Here is a 10,298-nt window from a genome sequence, read left to right as displayed (position 1 = left end):
TCTCTCCTCAATTTCCCTTCAGAAGTTTTGGGTTTTTTTATGTTTTGTATTCTTTATTCTTCTGAGATGTTTTCCTATTCAATTATGAACTAAACCCCTAAATACCTAAGGGGAATGAAACCTAAGACAAATCTTGTTATTATTTTCTGAATCGTATGATAAATATTTAACTTGTTCTTAATTATGTGTTCTTAATTCTTGTTTTGATATCCCAGGATACTGATTCGAGACACACTCTTATTCAGAGAAGGAATAGACCCTATCTAAGAGTACATTTGTTATAATTAAGCGGAGTTGATTGTGCGCCTAGAAATTGGGTGACAAGATTTTTCTAGATTAAGGTGAAACCTAATAAGGGGATCCATAGATCGAGTTAATGGAACCTTAGAGTGTTAATTAGAGAAAAGTCTCGGTTATTCAATCTAGGGATTAGACGTTATTAGTCTTGAATAGGGATAATAACATAACTTAGGGATCTCTGCGGAACAAGTTAAATGAATAAGTTGTCCGATTCGAAGCCAGAATAACAAGTAAAGTCTAGGTGGATTTTTCCTTAGGTATTGTCTCAAGTCAATCGATTTTCCCAAAAGTAATTCCCCAATTCTTTTCTCTGTGTGTTATTAGTTTTAATAATTAGTTAATTAAAACAAATCATTTTTATTCTTAGGCTAGATAATAAAAAGACAGTCATTACTAGTACTTTTGGTTCCCTTGGGTACGATATCCTGGTCTTGTCATTACTATACTATTGTTCAATAGGTGCGCTTGCCTTTTCGTCGTGATAATAGTTAGTCTAGGTTTGATCTTCATTATAAATATTTATTACTTGTTACGAATCACGCGGTCACCTGCAGTTAGTTTAAGATCAGACATCATAATTCATCACCATATCGCCCAAAAATGAATGGGCCAGTGGAGCCAACCAATAAAAATATTAAGAATATTGTGGGAAAAATGACTAAAACTTATAGAGATTGGCATGAGAAGTTTCCATTTGCTCTTTATGCTTATCGAACATCTGTCAGAACTTCTACTGGGGCAACGCCTTTTTCATTGGTTTATGGAATGGAAGTAGTTCTACCCATTAAGGTGGAGATACCTTCTCTTCGAGTTTTGTCAGAATTGAAGTTAGATGAAGCAGAATGGATACAATATCGATATGATCAGTTGAATTTGATTGAGGAAAAGAGGCTAAGAGCTATTCAGCATGGTCAGATGTATCAAAAAAGAATGATGCGGGCTTATGAAAAAAAAGTTTGCCCAAAAGAATTTCATGAGGGAGATTTGGTTTTGAAAAAGATTCTTCCTATACAAAAGGATTTCAGAGGAAAATGGATGCCAAAATGGGAGGGGCCTTATGTGGTGGAGAAAGTTTTCTCCGGAGGAGCATTAATCCTAGCTAAAATGGATGGAAAAAACTTCTCTAATCCAGTAAACTCAGATTCAGTCAAAAAGTATTACACCTAAGGAGGGGAAGAAGCCAATGTGAAAACCCGCAAATGGCGCTTTGAGGCTTTCTTAAAAAAAAAAGAGGCCAAAGTGAAAACTCGTAAAGGGCCTTTGAGACCTAACAAAAATGACAAGATATGGAGCTAAAGTGAAAACCCGCAAAGGGCACTTTGAGACTCAATAAAAAATGAAGTCGAAAAAAATAAAAAGAAAGAAAAAAGAAAAAGGAGAGGCCAAGGTGAAAACCCGCAAAGGGTGCCTTGAGACCAAAGGGGATTTGAGTTGAAAACCCGAAAAGGGTGGCTCAAATGTTGATCTAAAGTGGGAAGGCAATGATCTTGCTATACTTAAATTAACAAGGAAGGGGGTATGTTGCATCTTAGGGCATTGACAGAGTACTTCTGATCTCCTAAACACACGTCAAGTTTAAATTGGTCTTCAAGAAGTTCGTATGGAGAAGCTCAGTTTGTGATATCAAGGGTACCTAGTCTTCATTTTATTTTCAATAAATTGGCTATCTTTCAATTAGTCTTTCTTTTTTCAAGATGTACATGCCCAAATCAATGGCCATTATTGTTCTTTTGATAATTTATTCACTTTAAGTTCAAATTAAATTCCATTCTTATCCATTATTACGATTTGATTGCAAGCATGTTGCATTGAAATAATGATGAATAAACTAGTAATGTTTTCACAATAAAAGTTTCGCATATTACTTGAGAAGTTTCCAGATAATACAAGAATCTGAAGTAGGACTATTGCTTAGAACACACCAAGTTCAAGGATATATTTGAATAAATTGCTTCTTTGGATTGTTATTCAAAATGATGATTGGACAAAGGACAAGATGTGGTGTTGGTAATACAATTTCGAAAAATTATCAATATAAAAAGGAGTTATGCTCAAGAAAAGGGAAATTATATTTTGTATCCATGCAAATATCAAACACACATATCTGGCTATAACGCCCGAGGAGTGAAGTAGCAGATTGAACAGATGAAAATTCAAATATGGGTTGCAATGTTTTGGTCTCAAGAACGAATAGTAGAAGGGACATTGGAATTACAGTGGGGAAAGCTTGCTGAGCAGAATATGATTGTTTCTTTAGGATACTCTGTTGAGATAATGAATGAGAATACGTTATCGTCAGCATACTAATGAACAACGAGTGATGATACCTTTGATTTTTATAATGGAATTTTTTTCATTTCTGCATATATCATTCATATCACATTTAGTTAGAAGCATTGGATTCATTTCAATCATAGCATCCTAATTACTTGGCATAAACATGCACATATAAAATGGAGTCTACAGGATATGTTCCCTAGAGGACAATGTAGCGACATGGGTGAAGTCAGATCTTATCTCCCTAAAGTTACGACGGAGAAGATCGAAAATGGTGAGTCTTATCTCTATGTATCGACAATGGAGTAGATTTAAGCCACTAGCCTTATCTCTCTAAGGTAGCAAGAGAGCAGGTTGAAGATTGAGTCTTATCTTCTTGAGGCAGCAAGGAAGCAGACTGAAGATTGAAGATCTTATCTCCCCAAGCAATGGTGGAGCAGATTGAGGATGGCGAATCTTATCTCCATGTATCGGCAATGGAGTAGATTTAGACCAGTCCTATTTCCCCAAAGAAGTCAAGATTCATCAAACCAGGCAAAGATGGTCTTTTTAAAGTCTTTGCTCTATTCTCATTACAAGACAAGGAGCAAAGAGGGGCAGCTGTAATAGGCCCAATTTGCCCAGGCCTATAATAAATAAAGAAACCAAAAACCAAAAAATATATGTATCAAACAGAAATAAATAAACTAAAGTGTTTATAAGGCCAATGTCCATTTACAAAATTTCGGGCCTAAATTAAACCCCAACCTATTTAAATTTAACTATAGCCCAACAATTACACCCAAAATCCCTTAACCCAATTCACAAATGGCCCAAGGAATGAGAACTCTAGAAACCCTAGAGGTTTCTGGAATATGCTAGAGCAGCACTAGAAGATTGGCCTTCCATGAGGGGTTCCCCACGCACGGCCTCCACGTCACCAGGGTCTCCTCCTCCGTACAGCCACACCTGCAATAGAATACACGAGAAGTAGCAAAATACAACAGAAAAATAGCAAAAAAAGAAAAAGAAATAGATTTTTTGTAATTTTTAATTTGTATTTCTCTGGCTATAAAAAGCCAACGAATGTAGTCTGATTTTTTACGCGCACTAAATATCAAAAAGAGAGAATCAAAAGTTATCCGAAGGTGATTTTTTATTCTGTTTATTTTTCTTTTCTTTTTTTCAAATTGTTTGCAATCTTTTACATGAAAGAACAAAATGAATACTTGAAACGACGCCAATGAAAGCCCAAATATCTCAGAAATATTGAGATATGGGCGAGGGTCGAATGGTGTTGAGTGTGTTCTTTCGAATTTTGTTGCGTTTTTCTTGAAAGAATAATATTGGATAAAAAGTTTTTTTTTTAAAAAAGATAGAATAGCTTACCAGATCTCCTTGAGCGTGGCTTTTGTTGGCAGAATTTGGTCACTGCTGGCGCACTATCGTCCACCAAATAGAATGGTGGTTCGACGGTTGCTAGAATGAAACCCTAGCAGATTGATTTTAAGGCTGTAGTTTTTTGTTAAAAGGTTGGCTGCGTTTGGAAAAGAAAATAGGAGAAAAAAGGTTTTAAATAACTTGTTAAAAAATGACGCCATTTAAAGAACGGGATCCGAGCGTTGACCCGATCCGAAAGCAGATCCGAGTCCTTTTGCTTCAGATGGGCAATTTGCGCGGTTAATCCCTCTCCTCTGCGCCGCATTTCAATTGACTCCTATTGACATCTTATCTGTTTTTAAATTTCTCCCAAAAGTTTATGTGCTATTTCATTTTAACTCGCGCCTCAACGTAGCGTTTCGGGATCAAGGATATTTTTAGTTTTAGTCCCTGTGAATTTGCGCGTGTTGTGCATGGGTCCTTATTTTAATACCAGTAGTTTATCTTATTTATAAATTATCCCTGTTATTTTAAATTTATTTTAATTAAATTTTCTGTTTATATTATTCATTGTTTTTTAAGGAGATTCACTTAATATTTCTTTTTTTCAAAACTACTTTAATAACTTTACTTTGTTTAGAAGAATCATTGTTTGGAAGTTTTATATTATATTATTTTAACATTATGTAAAATATTTTATTTACATTTTTTATATACTTGTGCACATGTAGTATTTTAATTGGGCTGTCTATTTGAAAATACTTATATTTTAAAATCTATCTATATATATTTGTTAATCTATTTTAATTATTTCACTTTGTTTTCATTTGTATAATTATTTTCAAGTTTGTTTTATCATATTATTTTAACATTTTGTATAATATCTCATTTAAGTATTTTTGTGTATATTTGTACATATATTGTTTTCATTGAGTTTTTAATTTGTAATGCTTATTATTTTAAATTTCTTAATATTTTTATATATGTATTTAGCCATCTTAATAACTTTATTTTGTTTTGTAAAATCATCAATTTAAAATTCTTTTTACATTAAATTATTTTAATATTTTTATATAATATTTTGTTTGAATGTTTTTGTATATATTTGTACATATATTTGATCCTAGATACATATTTAACTCCATGCTATTGTTACATATAATTGCTTTTAAAATTTATATATATATATATATATGTGTGTGTGTGTGTTTTAAATCTATTGTGTACATAATTTGTTTCCTAAGATTATAGTTTATTATGTATTTTACTACCCTTTCATATTTTATGTATTATTTAAATTCTCCTTAATTGTGTGTATATTATCAATTTTTCTTATAAAAATATTTTTTAACATTTTGCATATTATTTGATTTAAGTGTTTTCTTTTTGCAACATCATTTTTAAAAACAATATGTATATGTTCTTTATTTTTCTTATAAATTATTTCAAGTGCTAGCATATGTTATTTGCTCGTTAATCCATCATTTTTAGAAATTATTTTTGAATCATATTGGTTTTATATTGTTTGGTATCTTACGTGTTAAATGTCTTTACGTTATTTCATGTATATTTGCTACATCACATTTACTCGTTTTTATGTATTATTAAATCGATTGTTGTTTACCCATGTTTGTGAATTTGGTTATATTTTGGGTTAATTGTTTGTTTGGCTAAGTAAGGTTATGTTATCTTCGTTCACCAAGTACGGTATTTTATGCATGTTTATTATCCTATGATTATTATTTTTCTTTTGGTTTATAAAATGTTGTTGTATGGTTTTCAACTCTTTAAAATTAATTATTCCATTTTATTTCAAATAAAATCAATACGTTTTGAGATAATTTACAATCATCTATTTTAATTTTTTTAAAAACAAGGCAATTTCAATATTTAGAAATTTGAGAAATTGTGCCCTATTATGCTGGGTTTCGATTTTTCGTTGGACTAATTATCTGGACATCCTTTTTTGTAATTTTTAACCTAAGAGCTTTTGGAAGCCGAAAATCAATCGTGTTTTCAAATGTATGAAGAATCGTGTCCAATCGTGTTGGGTTTGATGCTATATACCTTTGAAATGAGAGAATTTTGACCACTAGCTTGAATCACTCAAATGTTTTTAAGAAGGAACCATATTTCAAAATTCTTTCTAAAATTCTAGACATAAGGACAGCACTTAATCAATCTGGTATGTAACGCCCCAATTTTCGGGAATTCTGTGAATGTTGGCAAAATTTCATGCTTTGATTTTGTCATCTGTGAGTGAAATTATGAAATAGGACCTATGTGAAAATGTTTGAAAATGCTATAGGCTAAATTGAAGTGACCAAATAAATAGGAGTGCAAAATAGGAGGATTTGCATGACAAACCTCCCATTTTACATGAAGTGGCCAGCCATCATGTTGTTATAGACAAAATGTATACTTGATATCCATAATTTATGGTACAAATTGATACAAATTGATAATAGGTTAGGTAAATGTTCCTTGATAATAGGTTAGGTAAATGTTTCATGATAATAGGTTAGGTAAATGTTTCATGATAATGGGTTAGGTAAATGTTTCATGATAATAGGTTAGGTAAATGTTTCATGATAATGGGTTAGGTAAATGTTTCATGATAATGGGTTAGGTAAATATTTCATGATAAGAATTTCATGTCTTTTGTATTAAAGAATTAAATGGATGAAATATGAAGTTTTATTAAAAGAAAAGGGTGAAAAGAACAAAGTTTTGTCCATCTTTGTTCATCATAGCTGAAAGTTAGAGAAGAGAAAGGAGAGGAGAAAGCTCTTGAGTATTCGGTCATTAAGAGGAGGAAAATTGAAGGTAAGTTCTTAGTACCTTGCTTCTATTTTGAGGTTCATGAGTTCTTCTTGATTCTACCTTAACTCTTGAAGTATATTTTAATTTTAGTTGTGTTGTGAGCATTTAGTCATGAATTAAAATGAAGGAAATGGTTGTTGTTTCATGTTCTTTTGATGAAAAATGGAAGATAGGTGAAGTTGAGCCAAACAAATGAGCATGCATGTGCCTTAGATGTTAAAGGGAAAAATCAGCTAACATGTTATGCTTTAAAATGATGAAATGGAGATTATACTTAAGTAAAATCATAGATATGTGATGATTGATTGGTGATATACATGTTTAAATAACATGCATGCAAGGTATGTGTGAAAGAGTGATTTGGTAATAAATCTGCTTGGGACAGCAGCAGTAACGTGACTTTGGAAAATCACCATAAATTGTGGGAGAAGAATTAGAAGCTAAATAAATTATGTAATTAAAGCTTAATGAGTCTAGTTTCAAATGGAATAAATGAGAACATATTTTGAATTCTGTACAATGAGAAATTTGATTCGTAATGAAGGGTGGTCAGATTAGTCAAACAGTGAAACATGAGAAACTTTGAGAAAAATCTGGTATTGATTGGCTAAACCAAAAATTCTGAAAATTTTATGGATAGAAGATATATGAGTCTATTTTCAGGGAAAATTAACGGCACTTGATTTGGAGTTTCATAGTTCCAGTTATAAATAATTTAGTGACTGTTGCTCAGGAAGACAAGTTGCAGTGAAATTATGATTATGTGGTAAACATTGACAAAAATTTGTTAATGAGTTGCTTATTGTTTTCTTATAAGCTTACTATGATCTGTAGGTGTGGTTGGCCGAATATTGTAAGGGGTTAATACATAGTTTGTATTTGAATAGTTAGATTAACGTGTTAGTAATCCAATTGTAGGCGGTTCGTGTGTGGATCTCGTCAGCATATCGTCACAAACAGGTGTGTAACTAACACCCTCTTTCTTAGTCTGGATCGGCAAAAGTCGAAAAGCTGAAATGCCGAAAACCGGTATTTTGTAGATTTGTGAGTGTGCGAATGCTCGTAAGGTAAATCGATTAATGTTTTTGGTAAGCTGCAAAATTTGGACTGCAAAGTGCATGATTTCTGTGCCCTCGATATTTTTGGGCTTAATTGGTCAAAATTGGAATGATGGGCCAACGGGCCCAATTCGGTAAGAACCCTCGACGTGATTCGTTAGTACATGAAAAGTAGGAATATGTATGAAAACCCTAAAATAGATAAATTACTGAAATACCTTTAAAATGGAAAATTTACGGTTTACCCCTAGGAGATAAATTATCGAAATACCCTAGGGTTAAATTGACTTAAATGCATGTTTGATGTTGTTATTTATTGCATGCCATGTTGTTATTATCGATGCATGGGATTGGGATATTGACGAGGAAGTACTGAAAGTGGCTTGTCCACACTTGGAGGCTTTGCCTCAATTTATGATAAGCTGAGCAGACAAGGTCAAGAATGTGGAGTGTTAAATTTGGGTGGGTTGAGCTATTCCCACATGGAGTGTATGGCTGGTACGGTGGAGTGTAGTGGTTGGTGGGTTGAGTAGTCTCCCAAATGGGCTTGCATATGTTTCTTGATGTTGCATGTATTTTGAAATGGGCCTATGGGCCATCATTATCTGAATAAGGGCTAAGGCCCGGTTTATTATAATCTGAAAAGGGCTCGCCCAGACCACTGTTACCCAAATGGGCTTGCATATGTTTACTGATGTTGCATGTATTTTGAAATGGGCCTATGGGCCATACTGTTATCTGAATAAGGGGCTAAGGCCCAGTTTATTGTAATCCGAAAAGGGCTCTGGCCCAGTACCACTATTACGTGAATGGGCTTAGGCCCAATAGGCTTGAACTGACTTGGGCTTTGAATGGGTTTTCCTTACACACTGAGTTTCCCCAAACTCACCCCTTTTATTTTCATCCACGCAGGAAATCCCCAACCATAGTGGGCTTGGAGCTGTGAGAGAATTTGGAGTGGCCACCCATTCTGAAAGTTTGATTTTCTTCTGGTGAACTGGACATCCTTTTAATTACGTTTGAGGTTTTGGGCTTTTAAATGTAATAAGGCCGCTTATTTATTTTTGATGGTTTTATATGTTTTATTAAGATAGGTAATATTTATATTTGATGTTGAAATTGGATAGCTTTAAGGCGTTTTCAAAAAACAAGAATTGTTTTCAAAATAACACAAAACAAGCAAAGCTTCCATAATGAAGATATTTTCCAAAGTTAATCACTTTTCCTAAAAGGACTTAATCAAATCGGTTTCCTAGAAATATACATGACGTTAAGGTATGGCAATGGTGGTTTGCATGTCTAGGATTGGATCCGAAGGAGTTTGGTACTTAAGCAATCCGATGGACTCACCTCCTCTTTTCCGGTTTCCTACGGTGCATGACTTCCATTCACTTTAACCCTTAATGAATTAATCTTTTGAACATCAAGTACGATTTTCTGGACTTAGAATGAATTTTTTTTTTATGTTTTTGATGTGGCATGCCGGATTCGGCCATAACTTCTGGGCCGGGTTTGGGGTGCTACATGGTACCAATTTTTGGGCGTAGTGAGGGTGTTAACCCTTCCTCATACGTAACCGACTCCCGAACCCATTTTTGAATTTACGTGGACCAAAATTAATTTAAATGGAATAAAATGTTTTATTAGGTGATCCAATCACACCTAAACAAAAAGATTGGTGGCGACTCCACATTTGGTTTTAAAAGTCGATCCCTGTTTTTTTCCAAAATAAAAAAAAATGGTTTCGACAAATGGCATGGCAGAATTGAGCAATAGAGGACTTCTTGATGGACAAGGAATCTGCAAACTGAAGTTTTGCGAGCACTGTGTTTTTGGGAAGCAAAAGAGATTTCGATTCACCAGAGGAATCCATAACACGAAGGGAACATTGGAGTATATTCATTCTGATCTGTAGGGGCCATCCAGAGTGCCTTCAAGAGGTGGAGCTAATTATATGCTAACTTTTATTGATGATTTTTCCAGAAAAGTTTGGGCATTCTTCCTAAAGCAGAAAAGCGATGTGCTTTCCGCATTTATGTCTTGGAAAATTATGATTGAAAAATAGACGAGAAAACAAAAAAAAAAATACCTTTGCAAAGAGACAATGGCTTGGAGTTCTGTTCTGATGAGTTTAATAGACTGTGCAAGTCAAAAAGGATCGTGAGACACTTGACAGTTCACCATACTCCACAGGAAAATGGCATTGCAGAACAAATGAACAGAACGGTCATGGAGAAAGTTCGATGTATGTTGTCAAATGCCAACTTATCAAAGTCATTTTGGGCAGAAGTAGCCTCTACTACATTTTTTTGATCAATCGATCTCCATCTGTGTCCTGCTTATGCTCATATTGATAATGGAAAATTGGAACCGAGATCCATTAAATATGTTTTTCTTGGTTATAAAGCTGATGTAAAAGGGTATAAGTTATGGTGTCCTGAAAATAGAAAAGTTATGATTAGTAGAGATTTTTTTATGAAA

At 33.6% G+C, this 10,298-nt stretch overlaps 1 long non-coding RNA gene across 1 annotated transcript; it reads left to right on the top strand.

The window, feature by feature from the left end:
* Positions 1–6,615: 6,615 nt before the first annotated feature.
* On the top strand, positions 6,616–10,298 carry LOC128282570 (uncharacterized). Its single transcript, XR_008272895.1, has 3 exons — positions 6,616–6,762; positions 7,678–7,719; positions 8,730–10,298. It is a non-coding gene; the product is annotated as an uncharacterized LOC128282570 (long non-coding RNA).

The sequence above is a fragment of the Gossypium arboreum genome, chromosome 10 (genome assembly GCF_025698485.1).
Source record: "Gossypium arboreum isolate Shixiya-1 chromosome 10, ASM2569848v2, whole genome shotgun sequence".
NCBI classification, from domain to species: Eukaryota; Viridiplantae; Streptophyta; class Magnoliopsida; order Malvales; family Malvaceae; genus Gossypium; species Gossypium arboreum.
The sequence above is the reverse complement of the archived record's forward strand: the minus strand, read 5'-3'. Positions and strand labels throughout refer to the sequence as shown.